Source organism: Balaenoptera musculus, chromosome X (genome assembly GCF_009873245.2).
Source record: "Balaenoptera musculus isolate JJ_BM4_2016_0621 chromosome X, mBalMus1.pri.v3, whole genome shotgun sequence".
NCBI classification, from domain to species: Eukaryota; Metazoa; Chordata; class Mammalia; order Artiodactyla; family Balaenopteridae; genus Balaenoptera; species Balaenoptera musculus.
In genome coordinates this window covers 2,748,628-2,773,492 of record NC_045806.1, presented here as the reverse complement: position 1 = coordinate 2,773,492, position 24,865 = coordinate 2,748,628, and the positions used below count along the sequence as shown (strand labels likewise).

The 24,865-nt window shown below is 37.8% G+C and overlaps 1 non-coding gene across 1 annotated transcript; it reads left to right on the top strand.

The window, feature by feature from the left end:
• The first annotated feature begins 1,033 nt into the window (after nt 1-1,033).
• Nucleotides 1,034-1,167, top strand: LOC118889322. Its single transcript, XR_005018463.1, has one exon. It is a non-coding gene; the product is annotated as a small nucleolar RNA SNORA70 (small nucleolar RNA).
• The last annotated feature ends 23,698 nt before the right edge of the window (nt 1,168-24,865 follow it).

Below are 24,865 nucleotides of genomic sequence, written 5' to 3'. Positions count from 1 at the left end.
AAGAAAAGAGGTAAGACACAAATAGATAAAATAGGGGCACTGCTAAGGACTTCATAAATATTGATGTAATAATTAGTGACTATTATGAACAAGTTAATACTGATACATCTGGCAACTTAAAGAATCAGTGAACAAATTATATAAAAGATGCAAATTACTAAAACTCACACAAGAAAAAAAAATAACTTATATAGTCCTGTGTATATTTAACAAATATAATTTGCAGTAAAATAGTTTCCAAAGAAAACTTGAAACAAAAATGGCTTACTAGGCGAATCCTAAAAAGGAGATTAATGGAATAAAAATACTGAATACAGGCAAAATCGTCTAGAAAATGGAATATGAGAAAATGCTTTCTAAGTCATTTTAGGAGGCTAGTAGAATCAGAACATAAAAAAGACATTATAATAAAAGGAAACTACAGATGAATAAATCTAGTAAATCCCTAGTAAATCTAGGTGTAAAAATCCTTAACAAAATAACAGAATAGTAGAATCTACTGATGTATAAAAATGATCATACATCTTGGCCAAGTTGGGTTTAAACATAGGAATATATGGTTGATTTCCAACTCAGTAACCCATCAGGATAAGTCAACATATTAATAGAATAAAAATGAGATTCCAAGTGATAAGAATAAGAACAATTTGCTAAGAATAACTGAAATAGAAAAAGCAGTTGACAAAACTGAAATATAAAAGCTAAACATATAATTTTTCTGTAAGAAATTATAAGACAATTGGTGACCTTCTGTTAGAAGAAGATCTTGTAGGTAGGACACAAAATACGTAGACCTTAAAGGAAAACTATAAGTTGTGTTTCATTAATATTTAAAATTTCCATGTTTAAAGACTTCAGAGTGTGATATTAATCCACAAATTGGGAGAAAGAATTTACAAAATGGTTTCTTTTTTTAAATTTTTTTGGGCGGACTATAGAAAGAACACTCAAAAATGAGCAAGAAGGACATCAGCACAAAATGATTTAAATGGCCGAACAGTTTAAACAGACATTTTCTCCAATAAATTTGCAAATAACCCAATTAAGCCGACTGTGCTCTTTTCCCCACGGGGGCCTGATGTCCAGTGGCTCCAAACAGCAGTCTGCTTGGTAGTGTATGCAGCCTGTTGCCTGTTTGGGTTGCCCTAAAGGACCTTGGATTCAGCCCTTTCCCGTGCACATTCATGACTGGCCAGCTGTCCCCACTTGAGGCTCCAGACAGGTATGCGCGGTGCCTTTGGAAAGCCCCAGGGCCCAGTGGCCAGGGTCCACGTGGGCGAAGTCATAATGTCCATCGGCAGCAAGCTACAGAACAAGGAACGTGTGATTGAGGCCAAGTTCAAGTTCCCTGGCCGCCAGAAGATCCACATCTCCAAGAAATGGGGATTTACTAAGTTTAATGCGGATGAATTTGAAAACATGGTGGCAGGAAAGCGGCCCATCCCGGATGGCTGTGAGGTCAAATACATCCCCAGTTGTGTCCCTCTGGCCAAACGGCAGGCCCTGCACTCACGAGAGCCTTGGCACTGTGCCCTCCTTACTCATGCCCACCAAGAAGTCCTACTTTCTTGTCAAAAAAAAAAAAAAAAAAAAAAAAAAAGAAAAATGCAAGTAACCAAGAAACGCCTGAAGTATAATCAATATCACTAGTCATTAGGAAAGCAAATTAAAACTACAATTTACTGCTGCACATAGATTGGGGCTAAAATTAAAAAGGCAGATGATACCAAGTGTTGGTAATGATGTGGGTCACCTGGAAGAATTCTCCATGTGGGTGGAAATGTAATATTAGAAAGCCACTTTGGACAGCGATTTCACTTTTTTTTAAGTGAAATTAAATATACGCTTGACATAAACTCATCCTGCAATGCCTCTCCAGGTATTTATCCAAGAGAATTGAAGACCCTTTTACTCATGGCCAGCACAGCATTGTCTATGCCTTTTTAACTCATAGCAAACAAAAACGGGAAACAACCCAAGTGTCTGTCCACTGGTCAGTGGATGGTCCTGTTTCCGCGAGATGGGTCACTTCTCTCCAATAAAAGAAAAAAATAACAAACTACAGAGATTCACAATAGGAATGACTCTCAAAAACGTTCACCTCAGTGAAAGAAGCCAGGCAGAAAAGGGAGACTCCATTTCGATGAATTTCTCAAGAAAAATGAGTGACTTGGAGAAACCCAGGAGCCATCTTGGGGAAGGATGGGGTGGGAGGTTCACTGCAGTGGAACACTTGGGAATGTGGAGGGGATTGAAGGGGTCCCCATCTTGGTTGTGATGACTTTCACACGTTTACGTATATTTCTCAGAATCTCTCAAGTTGTGTGGTTTCTCACTGTGAAGTTTTAGTAGGGATCTTATTGTACATCAGTCATTGATTAATGAAGATGGTTTAAAAAAATTTCAGAAGAAGACAGCACAGATCGGGGAGGGGGTGTCTATGAACAGTCTTACTTTGAAGACCCTCCTTGGAGGGAAATCCCACTTGCTTCTGTGTGGGAAGGGTGGTATCCCGAAAGCTTCCTGGATTCTAGCTGTGAGGCCACCACGGGGGATTGCCGGCTGAGAGGATGAAGAACAAAATCGAGTGGAAAGCTGCATCTCTATCAAACCCAACCCCAAATTTATGCATTTATTCCCCCAAACCAACTCCATTTTCTAACTGGGAAAAAAGTGTCTCCTATCTTTATGGCAACTTTGACCTTAGAATTTTCATTTCCCCCTTTGTCTTAAGCTATAATGGATTTTTTACTATAGTCAGGAATCTTGACTGAACCATTTCTCCCTAAACTTGAGAAGGAAGAAGAGGTGAGGGGGGGAAAAGTGTTAGCTTGTGTGCCGTGTATATACAAGCGTTCTCTTTACATTGAACTAAATGGCTCTTAAAAATTAAGCCTGATTAGCCAATAATATTTTTAAAAAAGAATTAGATTACTTCACAAGGTGTAAAGATGATTGGCAGCTTCAGGGAAATTGCTTCCTCTGGGATTTGATCAACACGATGAGAAATAGAAACCTAAAATCATTAGGGGTCACGGTTTTTTCAGTTCTTTTCAAACGTGTAAGTGGGATAAAGAAATTAAGCATTGAAGCATGGTTTTAAAACTCGGAATGAACGGACTGCAATCAAATTCCAATTCTAGGCTTCAGTTTCATTTTGATTACTAAACAATGCACATCAAATCAGTGAATTTGGTAAATAATAATAATAACGTCATAGTGATAATAGACATCAGGGCCTTTTGGGAATTAAAGCTGAGCTATGTCATCTATCTTCTCATTTGTTTCGGACTTAAAAAAAATAAGATTGACCTTAAGTGAACTCATGTAATGTGGCCTATGGTCATTATGTAAAACTTGGTTGAAGCGTGTGGCATCAATACATTAATTTTTATGGATAAAAGAGTCCTTCAGATCTTACCCATTTCTTTAACAGATTGTTCACTGTAAAATAAGTGTTGGTGAGCTGGTCTGAAAGGTCATGGGTGCTAAGAGATGTCTGTGTGCCCCAGTTAGACCACAACAAAGAAGTAAGATAGGCTCTTCCCCCCCCCTCCCCGCCCCCGAAAGCTCAACTGTCATTCAAAGAAAGAAAGCTTAAATGATCGCTTAAGGTAGATAGCAGTGAACAGGAAGATTGCAAAAGGAGAATATATTGTATTTTGCTTGTTTAAGTTTGCAAAGAAAAGATAAGGCTAGCCAAGAAGCAGAATGAGATAACTCCAACACACGTTGTCTGTGGGAGTAAAAGGCTCTTTTATACACGCCTTCCATCGGAGAGAAAAGGGATTCTGAGCCCTGCCCCCGCCCAAAAAATCCCCAGGAAGAATATTAAATCAGCATCCATCCTCAAATCCCAGCTACCGAATGCGGTCTCCCCTGTGCAGATGAAGTGGTAAGATTTATGAGAAAGTTGGTCCTCCATTAGAAGAAATGTATTATCAAACAAATGTAAATTTGGAAGTGAGAACAGAGTATAAAACTGCAACTCATGATTTCTGAGTCAGGGTTTTGTCTGTGTGTTTCCATAGGAACAGAATTCTTTGTAGGGCACATGTCATCTCCGAATGGAAACCCTACATCCCATCTTTCTTGCTGTGAGCTGAGGTCCTGTGACTCGGTTCTCGGGGGATAACCTGAAATGCCCTGGGGCGATTTGCATGAAATACTTCCTAAAACAGAAAGCGTGTTCCTTCTTTGTTTTTCCTGGTGCCTTAAAGAAAAAGTTTCCCAACCCATGCCCTAGTGGATAGCAAATGCTTATGGGAAAGGAAAGTAGTGTATACTTTTCTCTACGTTTTCCTAGCATAGCCTGAAAGAATGTGCATATAAGCTAAGCACTCAATAAAACAGAATTATAATGTTCCACTTTGTAATTAAATTCTTCCTATGACAAGATTACTTCTACCTTCATATGCTTCTGTGAAAAAATTCTGGTCACCAATTTTTTTAAATAGATTTTTACTGGAGTATAATTGCTTTGCAATGGTGTGTTAGTTTCTGCTGTATAACAAAGTGAATCAGTTATACATATACATATATCCCCATATCTCCTCCCTCTTGCGTCTCCCTCCCACCCTCCCTATCCCACCCCTCTAGGTGGTCACAAAGCACCGAGCTGATCTCCCTGTGCTATGCGGCTGCTTCCCACTAGCTATCTATTTTACAGTTGGTAGTGTATATATGTCCATGCCACTCTCTCACTTCGTCCCAGCTTACCCTTCCCCCTTCCCGTGTCCTCAAGTCCATTCTCTGTGTCTGCATCTTTATTCCTGTCCTGCCCCTAGGTTCTTCAGAACCTTTTTTTCTTTTAGATTCTATATATATGTGTTAGCATACAGTATTTGTTTTTCTCTTTCTTTCTGATTACTTCACTCTGTATGACAGACTCTAGGTCCATCCACCTCACTATAAATAACAATTTCATTTCCTTTTATGGCTGAGTAATATTCCATTGTATATATGTGCCTCATCTTCTTTATCTGTTCATCTGTCAATGGACACTTAGGTTGCTTCCACATCCTGGCTATTGTAAATAGCGCTGCAATGAACACTGTGGTACATGACTCTTTTTGAATTATGGTTTTCTCAGGGTATATACCTAGCAGTGGGATTGCTGGGTCATATGGTAGTACTATTTTTAGCTTTTTAAGAAACCTCCATACTGTTTTCCATACTGGTTGTATCAATTTACATTCCTACCAACAGTGCAGGAGTGTTGCCTTTTCACCACACCCTTTCCATCATTTATTATTTCTAGCTTTTTTTGATGATGGCCATTCTGACCAGCGTGAGGTGATACCTCATTGTAGTTCTGATTTGAATTTCTCTAATAATTAGTGATGTTGAGCATCTTTTCATGTGCCTCTTGGCCATCTGTATGTCTTCCTTGGTGAAATGTCTATGTAGATCTTCTGCCCATTTTTTAACTGAATTGTTCGTTTTTTTTGATATTGAGCTCTATGAGCTGTTTTTATATTTTGGAGATTAATCCTTTGTTGTTTCATTTGCAAATATTTTCTTCCATTCTGAGGGTTGTATTTTTGTCTTGTTTATGGTTTCCTTTGCTGTGCAAAAGCTTTTAAGTTTCATTAGGTCCCATTTGTTTATTTTTGTTTTTATTTCTGTTACTCTAGGAGGTGGGTCAGAAAAGATCTTGCTGTCGTTTATTTGAAAGAATGTTTTTCCTATGTTTTCCTCTAAGAGTTTTATAGTGTCTGGTCTTACATTTAGGTCTTTAATCCATTTTGAGTTTATTTTTGTGTATGGTGTTAGGGAGTGTTCTAACTTCATTCTTTTACATGTAGCTGTCCAGTTTTCCCAGCACCACTTACTGAAGAGGTTGTCTTTTCTCCATTGTATATCTTTGCCTCCTTTGTCATAGATTAGTTGACCATAGGTGCGTGGGTTTACCTCTGGGCTTTCTATCTTGTTCCATTGATCTGTATTTCTGTTTTTGTGCCAGTATCATACTGTCTTGATTACTGTAGCTTTGTAGTATAGTCTGAAGTCAGGGAGCCTGGTTCCTCCAGCTCTGTTTTTCTTTCTCAAGATTGCTTTGGCTATTTGGGGGGGGTCTTTTGTGTTCCATACAAATTGTGAAATTTTTTCTAGTTCTGTGAAAAATGCTATTGGTAGTTTGATAGGGATTGCACTGAATCTGTAGATTGCTTTGGGTAGTATAGTCATTTTCACAATGTTGATTCTTCCAATCCAAGAACATGGTATATCTCTCCATCTGTTTATGTCATCTTTGATTTCTTTCATCAGTGTTTTATAGTTTTCTGAGTACAAGTCTTTTCGCCTCCTTAGGCAGGTTTATTCCTTGGTATTTTATTCTTTTTGTTGCAGTGGTAAATGGGAGCATTTCCTTAATTTCTCTTTCTGATTTTTCGTTGTTGGTGGATAGGAACGCCAGAGATTTCTGTGCTTTAATTTTTTATCCTGCAACCTTAACAAATTCACTAATTAGTTCTCGTAGTTTTCTGGTGGCATCTTTACGATTTTCTATGTATAGTATCATGTCATCAGCAAACAGTGACAGGTTTACTTCTTGTTTTCCAATTTGGGTTCCATTTATATCTTTATCTTCTCTGATTGCTGTGGCTAAAACTTCCAAAACTATGTTGAATAATAGTGGTGAGAGTGGGCAACCTTGTCTTGTTCCTGATCTTATTGGAAATGGTTTCAGTTTTTCACCATTGAGAACAATGTTGGGTGTGGGTTTCTCATATATGGCCTTTATTATGTTGAGATAGGTTCCCTCTTTGCCCACTTTCTGGAGAGTTTTTATCATAAATGGGTGTTGAATTTTGCCAAAAGCTTTTTCTGCATCTATTGAGATCATATGGTTTTTATTCCTTAATTTGTTAATGTAGTGTATCGTGTTGATTGATTTCCGTATGTTTGAAGAATCCTTGCATCCCTGAGATAAATCCCACTTGATCACGGTGTATGATCCTTTTAATGTGTTGTTGGGTTCTGTTTGCTAGTATTTTGTTCAGGATTTTTACATCTATGTTCATCAGTGATATCAGTTTATAATTTTCTTTTTTTGTGATATCTTTTTCTGGTTTTGGTGTCAGGGTGATGGTAGCTTCGTAGAATGAATTTGAGAGTGTTCCTCCCTCTGCAATTTTTCAGAAGAGTTTGGGAAGGATAGGTGTTAGCTCTTCTCTAAATGTTTGATAGAATTAGCCTGTGAAGCCATATGGTCCTGGACTTTTATTTGCTGGAAGATTTTTAATTACAGTTTCAATTTCATTACTTGTGATTTGTCTGTTTGTATTTCCTAATTCTTCCTGGTTCAGTCTTGGAAAATTGTATCTTTCCAAGAATTTGTCCATTTCTTCATGGTAGTCCATTTTATTGGAATACAGTTGTTTGTAGTAGTCTCTTACAATCCTTTGTATTTCTGTGGTGTCAGTTGTGATTTCTCCTTTTTGATTTCTAATTTTATTGATTTGTGTCCTCTCCCTTTTTTTCTTGGTGAGTCTGGCTAAGGGTTTATAACTTTTGTTTATCTTCTCAAAGAACCAGCTTTTAGTTTTATTCATCTTTGCTATTGTTTTCTTCATTTCTATTTCATTTATTTCTCCTCTGGTCTTTATGATTTCTTTCCTTCTACTGACTTTGGGTTTTCTTTGTTCTTCTTTCTCTAGTTGTTTTAAGTGTAGGGTGAGATTGTTTATTTGAGACTTTTCTTGTTTCTTGAGGTGAGGTTGAATTGCTATAAACTTCCCTCTTAGGACTGCTTTTGCTGTGTCCCATAGGTTTTGGGTCGTTGTGTTTTCATTGTCATTTGTTTCTATGTTTTTTTTAAATCTCTTCTTTAATTTCTTCGGTGATCTCTTAGTTATTTAGTAGCACACTGTTTAGCCTCAATATATTTGTGTCTTTTACAGTTTTTTTCCTGTAATTGATTTCCAGTCTTATAGTGTTGTGGTCAGAAAAGATGCTTGATACGATTTCAATTTTCTTAAATTTTCCAAGGCTTGATCTGTGACCCAAGATGTGATCTGTCCTGGAGAATGTTCCATGTGCACTTGAGAAGAAAGTGTATTCTGCCACTTTTGAGTGCAGTGTTCTATAAATAACAATTAGATCCATCTGATCTATTGTGTCATTTAAAGCTTGTGTTTCCTTATTTCTGTTTGGATGATCTGTCCATTGGTGTAAGTGAGGTGTTAAAGTCCCCTACTATTATTGTGTTACTGTCGATTTCTCTTTTCATGGTTGTTAGCATTGGCTTTATGTATTGAGGTGCTCCTATGTTGGGTGCATAAACATTTATAATTGTTATATCTTCTTCTTGGATTGATCCCTTGATCATTATGTAGGGTCCCTCCTTATCTCTTGTAACAGTCTTTATTTTAAAGTCTATTTTATCTGATACAAGTATAGCTACTCCAGCTTTCTTTTGATTTCCATTCGCATGGAATATCTTTTTCCATCCCTTCACTTTCAGTCTGTATGTGTCCCTAGGTCTGAAGCGGGTCTCCTGTAGACAGCATATATATGGGTCTTGTGTTTGTGTCTATTCAGCCAATCTGTGTCTTTTGGTTGGGACATTTAATACATTTACATTCAAGGTTATTATTGATATGTACATTCCTATTACCGTTTTCTTAATTGTTTTGGGTTTGTTATCGTAGATCTTTTCCTTCTCTTGTGTTTCCTGCCTAGAGAAGTTCCTTTAGCATTTGTTGTAAAGCTGGCTTGGTGGTGCTGAATTCTCTTAGCTTTTGCTTTTTTGGAAAGCTTTTGACTTCTCCATCGAATCTGAATGAGATCCTTGCTGAGTAGAGTAATCTTCGATGTAGGTTTTTCTCTTTCATCACTTTAAGTATACCCTGCCACTCCCTTCTGGCCTGCAGAGTTTCCACTGAAAAATCAGCTGTTAACCTTATGGGGATTCCCTTGTGTGTTATTTGTTGTTTTTCCTTTGTGCTTTTAATATGTTTACTTTGAATTTAATTTTTGATAGTTTGACTAATATGTGTCTTGGTGTGTTTTTCCTAGGGTTTATCCTGTATGGGACTCTCTGTGCTTCCTAGACTTGGGTGACTGTTTCCCATGTTAGGGAAGTTTTCGACTGTAATCTCTTCAGTTATTTTCTCAGACCCTTTCTTCTTCTCTTCTTCTTCTGGGACCCCTATAATTCGAATGTTGGTGCATTTAGTGTTGTCCCAGAAGTCTCTGAAATTGTCTTCATCAATTCTTTTCATTCTTTTTTCTTTATTCTGCTCCTCAGCAGTTATTTCCACCATTTTGCCTTCGAGCTCACTTATTCGTTCTTCTGCCTCAGTTATTCTGTTATTGATTCCTTCTAGTGTATTTTTCATTTCAGTTATTGTGTTGTTCATTTCTGTTTGTTCTTTAGTTCTTCTAGATCTTTGGTAAGCAGTTCTTGTAATTTCTCAATCCATGCCTCCTTTCTATTTCCAAGATTCTGGATCATCTTTACGATCATTACTGTGAATTCTTTTTCAGGTAGACTGCCTATTTCCTCTTCATTTATTTAGTTTTGTAGGTTTTTACCTTGCTCCTTCATCTGTGACATACTTTTTTGCCGTCTCATTTTTATGAGTGAGATTGTGTTCCTGTCTTCCTGGTCGTTTGGCCTGAGGCTTCCAACACTGGAGTTTGTCGGCTGTTGGGTACAGCTGGGTCTCGGTGCTGAGATGAGGACCTCCAGGAGACCTCACTCCGATGAACGGTCCTTGGGGTCTGAGGTTCTCAGTCCAGTGGTTTGGACTCGGAGCTCTCACCACAGGAGCTTTGGCCCAACATTGGGCTCGTGAACCAAGATCCCGCAAGCTGCCGGTTCACTTGGGGGTTCCTCCTATCTCCTTGGGGGTCAGAGTCCCCCCCTCCAGCAGCCGGCAGGCACCCTGGTTTTGGGGAGACTCTGAATCTTCCCATACCGCCATCTTGACTCTGCCTCCCATTCACCAATTTTAAATCTCTAGCAAAAATTAAAATCCCGACGGTCCATGTTTAGGTTGATACAGTATATCTATGCCAGTATGCTTGATATTGGAAACATTACCATTTTTAAGAGAAGGTAAAGGATACCATTACAGAATGTTTCCATACCTGTCCTACAAAAATGAAAGCTTTGAATGTGTTAGTTGAAAGTGAAGTGGTTCTCACTTGCCTACTTGTATAAAAGTTCTAGGCACAGTTGAAGTCATATTAGAAAGCAGTGACAGGTTAAAAAAGATAAATGAACATGGTTAATTTTTGATGAGAAATAAAAGAAATAAATGAATACATGTTACCATACTCACAGACTTAATATGAAAAGAACTTTGAGATACATTCAGTGTAGTTTTTAAGGCAGGCACATTTAAATAACTATGGAGGAATTTATTCAGTTCACTTAAATACTCTTTGTTGAAGGTGAGAATAATTGAAGGTTTTTTAAAATATATTTTGCCTGAATTCTTAGACAACTGAAAGGAGAAAATTTTACTAACTTTTAATGAATAAGTTAATTAAAGTGTGTTGAATTACATATAAATATAGAAATGGGTCTTGGAACTATATTTAAAGGGATGATTAATAGTTTTTGAAACATCCTGCTACACACATTATGCCATGTTTTTATCAAATTATTTGCTTAGATTCATTGTATTTTGTTTAAATTTCATAGGGTAAAGACAGACTCTTGTAGTTGTAATGATAGGTACAATCTCTCAACCACTTGGCAGAAACAGAAACAAAGTAATCTAAGGGTGTTACGTATGAAACCATAGGGAAATATAAAAGAGCACAGGATAATGGGAGTTCCTGGTGGTCCAGTGGTTAAGACTCCAAGCTTCCAATGCCGGGGGCCCGAGTTCAATCCCTGGTCAGGGAACTAGATCCCACAAGCCAAGAGGTGTGGCAAAAAAATAAATAAATAAATATGTAAATAAATAAAAGACAGAATATTAAGAGGAATAAGCAGGCAAATAAGTACAGTGAAGTCTTTTTCCCTCCAAACACTGAACACAGAAGTAGAAATAGCATAAAAATTTATATTTGTGAGTTTAGGTACACTTGTATAATTTTAACCACCATTCTGAGATGTATTCGTGAGCGCAAAATAAAATGGAACTACTTAGCACCACTCACAGTTTTTCAAATCCCAGTATATTGTCAAAATTACCACTACTTTTTGTTTGCAGTTATTTCTTTACTGCTATAATAAAATGAATAATATATGAACTCATAATAAGAGACAGATTCTTGGCCATTTCTGCTGTAAGTCTCTATTGCTACACACAAATTCCAACCAACATCTAAAAGTATTACTTTCTGAATTCATTCCAAATTCTGGCAAAGCACAATAAAAAGACATTTTAGGACCTATTTTGTCATATCAGCACTTTATACAGTTGGCCTTATTTTTAAGTTCTTCAGTTGACATATTTAACTCTTTTCATGAAAATGCTACTTGATCATAGTAAAAATCATCATCCGTGTCCTCATCATTTCAGGAACTGAGGTTACAAAGTATCCTAATCTCTTCTGTGGAGTTTGAAATAAACCACCTGATCTTTGGTGTGCAATTACTGTCATGTGACTGCTGTTCCAATTGGCATAATTGGAGGCAAAGGACCCTACTTTACTCACTGCAGCCCTTGAACTCTTAACACATGTAAAAAGTGAAACTGTATGTGTGTAATAGCAAGCCTCCAGGTTAGGGGCCAATGACCCTTGCCTCCTGGCCCCCCCCCCTTGTTTTTTTTTCCATGTCCCAGTGCAATGCCCTCTGTACATTTATTGGACTTGGTTTGTGTGATCAATACAGTAAGGCAGAGGTGATGAGTGTCACTCCTAAAATTGGATTATAGAAAACATTGCAATTTGGAGATGGCAGAAGAAAGAGGTTTTGTAAACCTGAGGTCAGATTTATAGAAATACTCCATCTCAACAACAGAAAGAAAACAAAGATTGAAAATGAATAAACAGGGCCTCAGGAATCCATACGAAAATATCAAATTCTTTTGAAAGATTCATAGGATGGAGCAGAAATGGCAGTAGAGTTCGTCATTTTGTGAAAGACGTGTATTAATAGTTCAAGAAATGTAATGAATCCCTACTAGGATTGAGGAAAAGGAAACATTAAACTGTTCAGGTCCAAAGATAAAATTAAAAAACAACAACAAAAACCGTCAAACAGAGGAAGATGACTTATATACAGATGACCTGGGTGGAGTATAGACTGAGCCTGAAAGTTTTCAAAGTTTTCTGTATTTGTTACTTTTCTATGTTTGCTTAGAATTGCTTTCTCCTGTTCTAGGTTATAACTTTATTAAAGGCAGGTAGATAGAGAGAGAGATAGGTAGATGGATATCCTGTGTGACTCATTTAATTTATCTGAGTGCTTCATCGTAGCAGAACCCAATTAAACACACACATACAAATAAGGTATGAGTGATCGTTACGTGCATACAAATATTCTCAGCATCACTAGCTAATTTAAAGGACCGTGGGGGTGCTATCAACCCCACCTCACAGCTCATGTTTAAAGTTAAAAAGACAAAGATCCTCAAAAATTTGGAGCAACTAGAGCTCTCATACCATGAGTGTATTATGGTAGGACCACACTGGACAACTATTTCTTATAAAGTGAAATACACTTGTCTTACAATCCTGCAATTTCAGTCTTTCAAATTTACTCCACATCAGTGAACATACATTCATACAAAGACATGTAGGTGACTTTTCATAGCAGAGTTCATGCAAAATAGCCCCCAAAGAGGGAAAAAAAACGCATTCCCCATCAACTGGGGAGGAGAGATATAGATCGTGGTCTAGCCACAAGATGGAGTACTCTGTGATAACACAAAGCAAACTAATGACGCACACACAGTGTGGATGAATCCCGAAAGTGTTGTGCTGAGTGAAATAAGCTAGACACAAAGGCAACATGATATTTTACATTATGATCAAGTCTATTAGTCAGTGATTCCATTTCTACTACATTCTACAAAAAACCACAGTGAAGAAAACAGATCAGTAGTTGTCAGAGGCTAGGGCTTGGGGAGGGTTGTCTGCAAAAGCCCACAAAGCAATGTTTGGGGGTAAAGGCAATGCTCTTTATCTATATTGTGGTTCTGAATCAATTTACTGAAAGCTCCCACATTGTACTTTTAAAAGAGATCGAACTTCGTGTGCACTAAAATCTTGGTAAGTTTTATTTTCAGGAAAATCATTTTCATTGTTAGCATCGGAATACCAGTGTAGACCAATTAACAACTAATTATCTTTATGTAGTATTGGGCTTTTGAATGGGATGCTTCAAAATAAATTTTCCCAGTATTACTCATGATTCTTTGGCACCGGTTTTCATGTAAACTGTTCAGTAAGCTTCCTCAACGTGTGGCATCTTTGAATTCAAGATTTACATTTTCCAACTCAGAATACTTTTCAAAATTTATTTATTTCATTTTTTGGCTGTGTTGGGTCTTCGTTGTTGCACGCGGGCTTTCTCTAGCTATGACGAGCGGGGGCTACTCTTGGTTGAGCTTCGCGGGCTTCTCATTGCCGTGGCTTCTCTTGTTGCAGAGCATGGGCTCTAGGCGTGCAGGCTCAGTAGTTGTGGCCCACGGGCTCTAGAGCGCAGACTCAGTAGTTCTGCTGCACGGGCGTAGTTGCTCCACGGCATGTGGGATCTTCCTGGACCAGGGCTCGAACCCATGTCCCCTGCATTGGCAGGCAGACCCTTGACTGCTGCACCACCAGGGAAGCCCTCCAACTCAGAATATTGAGGACATCTCAAGAGTTTACATGCTTAATTTGGATTCCCTTCAACCCCCCTCACCTGTCTCCCACTTTTTCCCTTTTTTGCAAAGTTTCAAGAGAGTTTGGGATTTAAATAACCTCTGATTGATAAAAGAGTTTGTTGACTGCACATTATACAATGTCTTAGGCCAGCCTCACCATATGGGAAAAATTAAAACAGTAACTTGACATTCCCATCACTTCCAAGCAGCACTTGGGTTATTTAAAGAGCATTATTTGCTTAGTTATGGTTCTAAACAACTGTCGTCAGAGCTGTATGTGGAGAATAAAATGTCATGAAACAGTGCCAAATCATCTGTGACTTCACTGCAGCCCATTTTCCTCAGGGAAGTGGGTTTGGCCCAGTGGATGCGTCTGTTGATTTCAGCGTCAGTTTTGACGAATAGCATTGTCCGTATAGGAATTTTTGCTAGAATCTCGTAAATATAGCAAGTCACGTACCAACAATTTGACTTTTAACAACTGTATTGGTCAGAGTTCTCCAGAGAAATAGAATATCTATCTATCTATCTATCTATCTATCTATCTATCTATCTATCTATCTATCTACCTCTCTGTCTATATTTATACATATATATAAACAGATTTATTTTATTTTAAGGAGTTTGCTAACCTGATTGTGGACATTGACACATCTGCAATCTGGATAGACCAGCAGGCCAGAGACCCAACAGTTAATGTTTCAGCTCAAGTCTGAGGTCTGTCTGGAGGCAGACTTCCCTTTTCTGCAGGGGACCTCAGTCTTTTTTCTCTTACGACCTTCATCTGATTAGAGGCGGCCCACCCACATTATTGAGGGCAATCTGCTTCACTCAAAGTCTTCTGATTTAAATCTCAATCTCATCTTTAAAAGAATACATTCACAGTAACTTCTAAACTAGTGTTTGGCCAAATATCTGAGTACTTTGTGGAGACATACAGTTAACTGTCACAAGCACTTTATCATGTTTGCTGAAATTAATTTATGAATAATCAGAGGTAGTTTCAACAAATTCTGTGAATGGAGATGTAACTTGTCTAACTTTTAATAAGATGGAGACTTTATTATTATTTATCATTGTTCTGCTGACCTCTTAATACTTCCTACTCTGGTCAAAGGTCTTTTAATTATTGAGTAGGAGAAAATCAGATACTAGAGCCACCAGAATATGGAAGCGTGTAGATGGAAATACACTTGTTTGGTCACTATTTAATCTGGACCCATTACTTAGGCCACTTTATAAACATTATTTCATCTAATATTAAAAACATCACACTTAGATAAGGTTCAAAGCATAAGATATATATAGAGAGAGGAAGCAAAGTTACAATGGAATGTGCACCACTTCAGTTTTTATTACATGTGTATCAGAGGTTCAAAGCAAGCATTCCTTAAAATATTGTCTAGTGTGGCATCAGGCTTCCCAGTTATATTAATATTGATTTGTTGCATTTTTTCCCACACACATCATCATCATTCTAAACATAGAGAAAATAATAAATACAAATAAATCATATCATTTAAGCTTCTGCTGTAAAGTAACTGTAAGACAAGTCAATGTAACACACTTTGAACAGTGAATAGCTCATACCTCTGAGCATGGCGCAGTGTAGTTTTTAGTGGTATTCTTTTATAAACATAATTTTTTCAGCTTGGCTGACACTTTTGCTTCCAAAACTGAGTTTAGTCTTTCAAGCAGTGTACCTGGGCTTACACCTTCCAGGAGGATTCCGGAAATCAGAAAGTCTCTATCATTTTGTGCTGTCATGCTCACTTCTTTAAATCTTGCTCAACAGGCCAGAATGCAAACATTTATTGCTCAAGGATTATCCTTATTTGCACTTGCATAGAAATAAATCTCCAAGTCTGAGAAGTGTCTGCGTTTCTATTCTGCATTAGATTCCCTGATATTATTTACTTTTAATTTCGTGTTTTGGGTTGGAGCATTGATGCCAACCTTTTTGTAATCCTAAATTCGCCATTCTATCATGATTCTGTTTACTTGCAGATATGTGCAACTACATGACCCGTTAATGCATCTCTTCGTGTTTGGCCTCTGTATTTATCCTTCCACTTGAAGTTATAGATTTAAGTTATTACCATTTCACAATACACCTATCTTATTTTAAAACCAGAGCGTTTGCTTTATTAAATAAAAGATTGCTGTGGCTGGAAGTGAAGTGTAAAGTAGAATTTAAAAACTAAGTATTTGCCACAATTTCTATATAAATTTGAATTTGCTTAATGAAGTCAGTTGGGTACATATATGTGTTGATAAAATTAAAATTCTGAAATAGCACTGGCTTTTTAAAGAAGAAATGTATTTTTCTCAAGTGCATTAGTTTCCTTGGGGCTGCTGTGGCAAAATATGACAAATTGGGTTGCCTGAAACAAAATTCCCTCACAGTTCTGGAAACCAGAAGTCTGAAATCAAAATGAGGTCAGAGCTAACCCTAACCCTAACCCTCTGAGACTTTCGGTAGAATCTTTTCTCGCCTCTTCTGTCTCCTAGAGACTGTAGGAAACCCTTGGCATCCCTTGGCTTACAGCTGCATTACTCCAATCACCTAATATTGTCTCTGTCTGAAGATCTGTGTCCAGTTTCCCCTTTTTATAAAGACACCACACATAATACTTTTTAAAGTCTACCCAAAAGGGCTCATCTTGACATGATCACCTCTGCGAAGACCTTATTTCCAAATAAGGTCACATTCACAGTGCTGGGGGGTTAGGATCTCAACATATCTTTATGGAAGACACACTTCAACCCGTAACATTAAGAAGCTGACTTTCACCATCTGCCAGATTATTATAGAATCTTAAATTCATATCTTGACATAGGATGACCTTGCTCATCAGTGACCTCGATGAGCAGCTATTTCGGTAAAATGCACTGTTGCTAAAACAGTCACCCAATGATTTAACCAAACTCTTGGCACTAAAGCCCGTAAGTGGGCTTTTCTCCTCTTGAGCCTTTCAACAGGTGTGAGCTTGACCGCCATGGGAGCGTTGGAATTCTGACTTACTTGGCATATCCTTTGTACAAACTCTTGAGATTTCAAAAAACTGAAGCGTTTTCCCAAGATCAACTTGGTCTTAGCATTTCTTATCAAAATATCATTTCAGGAGCATCGGTTTGAGAAGGACATTTTTCTTTTCTTTTTTTTTTTAAAATTAATTAATTAATTTATTTATTTTTGGCTGCGTTGGGTCTTTGTTGCTGAGCCCAGGCTTTCTTTAGTTGCCGCGAGGAGGGGCTACTCTTCATTGCCGTGCACAGGCTTCTCATCGCGGTGGCTTGTCTTGTTGTGGAGCACGGGCTCTAGGCTCGCGGGCTCAGTAGCTGTGGCGCTCAGGCTTAGTTGCTCCGTGGCATGGGGGATCTTCCTGGACCAGGGCTCAAACCCGTGTCCCCTGCACTGGCAGGCAGATTTGCAACCACTGCACCACCAGGGAAGCCCCAAGAAGGACATTTTTCAACTACGTGATAACTCTTTCCTTTTCCTCTCTGTGTTCCCTCGTGTTTCAGCAGCTTCCAAAACCACTAAGTGTAATAGCATCTGCAAGATTAGGGTTCCCCACAGTGGCCCTATTGATATTGTGGACAGAAGAGTCATTTGTTTGCAGGGTACGTCCCCTGCACTGCAGGGTGTTTATAGCAGCATCCCTGCTTCTTCTCACCACATGCCAGTACCACCCTACCCCTGAGCTGTGACCACAAGAAGTGGTCAGATCCCTAAGTGTACATTGACAAGAATGGATAAAGAAGATGTGGTTCATATCTATAATGGAGGAGTATTACTCAGCCATAAAAAATGAATGAAATAATGCCATTTGCAGCAATGTGGATGGACCTAGAGATTATCATACTGTGTGAAGTGAGACAGAGAAAGACAAATATCATAGGATATCACTTATATGTGAAATCTAAAAAAAAAAATGATACAAATGAACTTATTTACAAAACAGGTACAGATTCACATACATAGAAAACAAACTATGGCTACCAAAGTGGAAAGGGGAGGAGGGATAAATTAGGAGTTTGGGATTAACATGTACACACTACTGTATATAAAATAGATAAACAACAAGGACCTACCTACTGTATAGCACAGGGAAGTATACTCAATATTCTTGAATAACCTATAAGGGAAAAGAATGAAAAAAAAATATATGTATGTATAACTGAACGACTCTGCTGTACACCTGAAACTAGCACAACATTGTAAATCAACTATACTTTAGTTAAAAATAAAAATATAAACAAATAAAATTGAAGAAATAAATAAAATTGTATAAAAATAATGTTTGATTCAGAAGCACTATGATAGATGCTCCGTCAGCTATATCTTCCAAAATGGACAGCAGGGATTGTGGCCATTAATAAGTACTCAAAACTACTTACTGAATTCGTAAGAGTTGCAGATATTCATGAAACTCCTACTACGTGCTATACACTTTTCTAAGCACTTTTTAAAATCAATGTTTATTACAGTGAAGTATAGTTGATTTACAATGTTGTGTTAGCTTCTGCTGTACAGCAAAGTGATTCCGTGATACATATATATGCATTCCTTTTTCAATATTCTTTTCCATTATGGTTTATCATAGGCCATTGAATATAGTTGTCTGTCAGCACTTGTTTTAAATACACTATTTCGTTTTGTCTTCAGAGTAGTGATGGAATGGAAGCCTAATTTCCACTTTAGGGGGTTGAGAAAACAAGCCAGACCTCTGTTTTCATTTTCTGTGTTGCCGAGTTTCTTTCCAGGCTTGGTTTTCCAGTTCCCGCTTACTGGTCCCAGAGCTCCATCTGAGCCCGTTGCGTTAGCTTGGGGCACTGCACATCGGCACTTCCTAAGGAGCTGGTGACGATGATATTTCTATGGCTTGTGTGGGAGAAGCAGGGGAGGCGTGCCCTGAATGAACCCAGTTCTTTCAGTCTGTGATTCTCTTCTTAGAATGGAGGCAATGTGAGAGATGCATTAACTTTTTCAGGCCATTAAGGAATCTTATGGCAAATGACGGCAATGGCATCGCTAAACGGTCACCTGGTGGCCTCAGCCAGTTTAATGCAGCTTCCAAAATAACCTTCTCCACAGGCACCGCTGGGGAGCACTTGGAGTGAGCCACTATTACAGCCCAGTGGAGGTGAGGGTACACGAACCTCCCGCTTATTGTGGGCTGGGTCACGTCCCACACAGAGGCAGACGGGGAGCTGGGGGTCCAGCAGGGAGATGAGTTTGCTACAGACAGAGACAGACAGACAGGACACTTCTCTCTCCCCTGGGTCACAGCATCACTGCCCATCTAACCACTCTGGCCATCCACACGCTGTGTTCTCCTGGGCAGGAGGGGATGTTAGAATACAAGTATGCATGCGCCCACCAAACCTGGTAGCGTCATGAAATCCTCATGAACAATGAGATGATGTCCCATTGGCATTGGGAAGACATCGGGCGCTCCGACTACCTAAAAGATGTATTTCAGAGACGATAAACAGGGTAATGTCCTTAAGTGGCCCTCCCCCGACACGGATGCTCACAGAGATAGCCCCCTCCCCTCCCTAGTCCTTTTTTGGCTTTGAAATTGTTCCCTTCCCTCTCACCAGTAATTGCTTTTATCAGCACGTTTGCTTTTCATATGCCAGGCACGGAGTTAAACGTCAGTTTAACTCCTGTTAAACAGCACTGCGCTTCTTTTTTTTTTTTTTCCCCCATTTTCTTTCAAGTGGGTGGACACAATCCTACAAAGACATCGGCGTGTAGGATTCTTCTAGACTGCATCAGTCCTGACCTCCTCAGGTAGACACTAACTGGAGTTTTCACACAAAAGCGTTGCTTTCCCTGTTTTTACATTGTATAGAATTGGAAACTTACCAGCTATGCTTTTCTGGTAAGTGAATTCTTTCAGTACGTTTGTAAGATTCATCCATGTTGTTTTACACCGTTGGATATAAAATACAGAATTCCACTCTATGAATTTACTACTATTGTTTTCACTCTAATATTGATGGGATTATCTGTTTTCCTCAGTGTCTGACTTTTTTCTGGGACGTGGGTGTTTTGAATGCATCCTGCTAATAAGCACATTGTTAGGGATGCGTCCTGGTAAATGGATGTGTTTCTAGAGGTGAGGTACTAAAGGGTGGGATTGCTAGGTCACAATGTGTAAGAAAGTTTTACAACGTGACTGCACCTTATTACTCTTCTCTAGTTGTGTAAGAAACTTTCGGTTTATCTGCAACCTCATTGACATTTGGTACTTCCTGCCGTTTTATCCCTAGTCTTTCAGTAAGAGTACAGTAGTATCATTTTGTTTTAAATTCCGCTACCTTGATGACAAGTCATGTGGAGAACCTGTTCATCCGTTTTTGTTGGCATTTGAGTTTCCACATTTATGTTGGAATATTTATCTTTTCCTGGAGTTTTAATAGCAGGGATAGATGGATAGATAGATGAAAGCTGAGTGATGTTATATAGGTAGATAAATAGATGATAGATGGATAAGTAGATAACAGAATGACAGATAGATAGATAGAAAGAAAGAAAAATCCTTTGTTGGACATATCTGTTAAACTTATATTTTCCCCCTTAGTGGGTTGCACTTTCACTCTTGTAACGGTGTCTTTGATAAATGGAACAGCTTAATTTTATTTTAGTGCAATTTATCAGAGGTTCCCACCGTGGTTATCATTATTATGCCCTATTTAAGGAATTTTGTCCAGTGTCATGAAGATATTTCCCGTTTTCTCCTAAAACCATCATTATTTTATATTGTGCATTTGTATATACAATACAAGTAGAATGACTTTATATAAAAGCTGTTAAATAGTAGTAAAGATGCATATTCCCCCCACAGGGTGTCCTGCTGAACTAGCACCATTTATTTTAAAGACCATATTCCTTTTTGCAGTTTGCTGTGAAAGTAGTCATAGATCTGGTGTCATAGATTGGATCTGTTCTATTTCATCAATTAGTTTATATTTGTGGCAATAAAACACCATTTAATTGTAGTAACTTAGAGATAGCTGGTAGTGTATATCTTTTAGTACTGTCCTGAAGTTTCAAGATATCTTAGGTATGCGTCTTCCTTTATATTTCCATATGAGTTTTGCAGTCAGTTTACCAGTATGTATTTAATAAACTTGGGATTTTTTTTAATAGTTTAGGCTAACTCATTTATAAATTTGGGGAGAAATATCCCAATTCATGAACAGGATAAATTTCTCCATTAATTTAGATTCTTTTCTCACAATGGTGTTTTGCAGTTTAGAATGTAAATGGCTAGTATATCTCATTTATTTTCAAATATTTCATATTTTGATGTTTTGACAAATTGTTTCATCATTAAATTTGGTTTACTGTCATACAGAAATTGATGTTTTTATATTGCTTTGTGTCCAGACACATTGCTAGACTAGCTTATTATTTCTAATGGTATATCTGTAGATTCTGTCAAATTTTCTGTGTAGCTGATCATGGCTTCTATGAATAATATATTTCATTTAAAATAATGTATATATATAATTCATTCTGAGTTATGCCTATATATATTCAGTCAAAATTTGCTTTACAACCTTCAAGTTAAAAAAAAAACTCCAGTACAGGACTTACCGGGTGGTGCAGTGGTTAAGAATCTGCCTGCCAATGCAGGGAACATGGGCTCGAGCCCTGGTCCGGGAAGATCCCACATGCCGCGGAGCAACTAAGCCCGTGCGCCACAACTACTGAGCCCGCGTGACACAACTACTGGCCCACTTGCCTAGACCCCGTGCTCTGCAACAAGAGAAGCCGCCACAATGAGAAGCCCATGCACCGGAACGAAGAGCAGCCCCCGCTCGCCGCAACTAGAGAAAGCCTGGGCAGCAACAAAGACCCAACACAGCCAAAAATAAAATAAATAAAATAAATTTTAAAAAAACCAAAACTCCAGTACAGTGATAAATAGAAATAATAAAATTATACTAGCAGATATCCTTGTCCCATTTCAGATATTTATGGAAAAACTATAATAAGGAATTATTGAGAATAATTTTAGCTGTACAGGTATTGGAAATATCCTTTGTTTGATGAAAAAGGTTTCTTATATTTACAGTTAAGAGTTTTATTAGAAATCGATGATATTATCAAGAGTTTTATCTCCATCTCTTAAGAAGATTATATATTTTTTTCGTCTGTTATGTGGAGAATTATACTGAGGATTTTAAAGTGTTAAATCAGCTATGCATTCCTCAAACAAATCCTTCTTAAACAAGATGCATTGCTCCTTGTATATGCCCCTGGATGTAGTTTGCTAATATTTTACCTATAATTGCATCTCTGCATGAGGGAAATTTTATTTAATGCAATTTTCAGATTTGGTATTAGGATCATATAGTCTTCATAAAATAAGTGGAAAAGTTTTTTCTTTTTTTGTATTATCTGCAAATTTGTTAATCTTGAGCCAGTCAGTTCTTCATAAAATACTAGAATAATTCACCATTGTATTCATTGGGTTGGGATGTTCTTTCGTGGAGGTTTTCAAAATAGTGAATAATTGAAAAGTTAATAGGGGTTATTGAGTTTCTATTCTTCAACTGTCAATTTTTTTAATTTGTAAAAAGCATTGGTCCATGTCATCTATAATTTCAATTAAATTAGCATAAATTTGCACATGATATTCGTTTAATATATCTTTCATACTATTGGTATGTATATAGAGATTGCCTTTGGTATTTTTTATTTTAGTAGTGGTGTCATTTTATTTTGGTGTGGTCTCCTGAGAGGTTTATAAATTACATGACTCTTTGCAAAAAAAAAAAGCAGATTCCCTCTATTTATTTTACTGTTTTATTTTTATTTTATTAGTGCCTCCTTGGAATTATATATGCAATCTTTGGCTTATACTTGCTGTTTTGTTTTGGGGTGTTTTTGACTGTTTTGTCACATGGGTGAGAAAGGTAACTCAGAAATTGTTTTTCAGTCTCTCTCCTTTTCTGACATATGTACTAGTGTCAGTATATTTTGAAGAAACTCAGTTGGAGGTCCATAACATTTGCTTTCATACATTGTGTGTTTTTTATGATATAGTTCCATTTTTTTCTAATTTACATTGTGATTTCTTCTTTTATCTGTGTGTTATTTGGAAATGCGTTGCTTCATTTTCAAAACATTGGAAATTTATTGTAATTTTCTTGTTGATGTTTAACCTTATTGTACTGAGACTATAGAACATACACTATAAAATTGTCAGTGTATCAATGTGAATTATGTTCTAGTATATTTGTCACATCACATGATTGTTGCAAATATACTTTATTTTTTTTAAATTAATTAATTTATTTTTGGTTGCGTTGGGTCTTTGTTGCTGCGGGCGGGCTTTCTCTAGTTGCGGTGAGCGGGGGCTACTCTCTTGCAATGCGTGGGCTTCTCCTTGCGGTGGCTTCTCCTGTTGTGGAGCACAGGCTCTAGGCACGCGGGCTTCAGTAGTTGTGGCACACGGGCTCAGTAGTTGTGGCTCGTGGGCTCTAGAGCGCAGGCCCAGTAGTTGTGGCGCACGGGCTTAGTTGCTCCGCAGCATGTGGGATCTTCCTGGACCAGGGCTTGAACCCGTGTCCCCTGCATTGGCAGGCGGATTCTTAACCACTGCGCCACCAGGGAAGTCCCCAAATATACTTTAAAAGAATGCATACTCTGTATTTTTGGTTCAATCAATTGGACTGATTTTGTTAAGATACTGTTGAAACTCTCTTTATCCTTCCCCCCCCCCCCCCCATACATTTCTATCAGTTTCTGTGATCATTGTGTTAAAATCACCCACTCTCATTTTGGATATGTCTATCTTTAATTTTTTTTTTTTGACAATTTGTATTTTTTTTGGAACTTTTGTCATTGACATGCATGTGAAATGAGATAGTTATTATCTTTACTGGATTGCTCATTTTTCTTTATAGAATCTCATTTACCCCACAGTTCTGTCCTCGAGCCTAAGTAGTGTGACTTGAGAATAATGACTACTTTGGTTAGTGTTTGCATGCCATACTTGATGTTTTCCTACTTACACTGTTGTTACTAGTATATACATCAGATATTGACACAGTAGGCAGCACATAATTGGATTTTTTTTAATCTAGTCTAGAAATATTTTCCTTTAATAGAAATCAGAATATTTAGATCATAAATATCCAGTCTCATCACTGATGTATTTAAACTAACCATACTGTATTGTAAATTGTGGCGTTTTGTTGGTGCCTATACTCTGTTCCTTTTCCTTTTGTACCATACCCTCTGTCAATAGTTTTCCTTTCTTAAAATTCATATTCATATTTTCTAGCCATCTATTAGCTTGTTACAGAGGCTTTGTACCATTCCTTAATTGGGTATTATTGAGATTAAAATATGCTTTCTTTCCTTTTTGAATCCAATATGAATGAGTAATTTTACTCCCTTTCCTGAGCTTGCAAGGTCACTTCCACTTAATTCACCCCTATCTATTCTCTTACTATATAGTTTTTAAAATTGAGATTTGAGTCATATGCCATAAAAATCACTACTTTGTCTGTTAGCAGTCACCCCACCGCCCCTGGCAAGCACAAACCTACTTTCTATCCCCGTAGGTTTCTTCTTCTAGACATTTCTTATAAGCAGAACCATACAAGGTGTGGTCTTTGTGACTTTCTTCCTTCATTTCCCGTATGTTTTCAAGGTTCATCCAAGTGTGTCAGTACTTCATTCTTGTTTATAGCTGAATAAGATTGCAGTGTACAGAGAGACCACCTAATCTCTTTGCATTCTTCTGTGGATGGACCTTTGGGTTGTTTCCACTTTTGGGCAGGTAGGAATAAGGGTGCTATGAACATGTGCGCTTAAGCATTTGAGTGGATACTTCCATTTTTCTTGGCGTGGCATTGCTCAGTCGTATGGTAATTCTACGTGGAACACTAGTTCTGAGCTTTTGTAGCCTCGAAATGAGCAGTGGGTGTGGCAAAGGTATCGGGAATGACTATTGTGACCAAAACGCCAGTCTCCAACCTAAGCACATTTATTATAACAATAGAACTGGGTCATGTTACTCACTGAGCTAGCCTGTTCAAGTCTCTTTCTATAA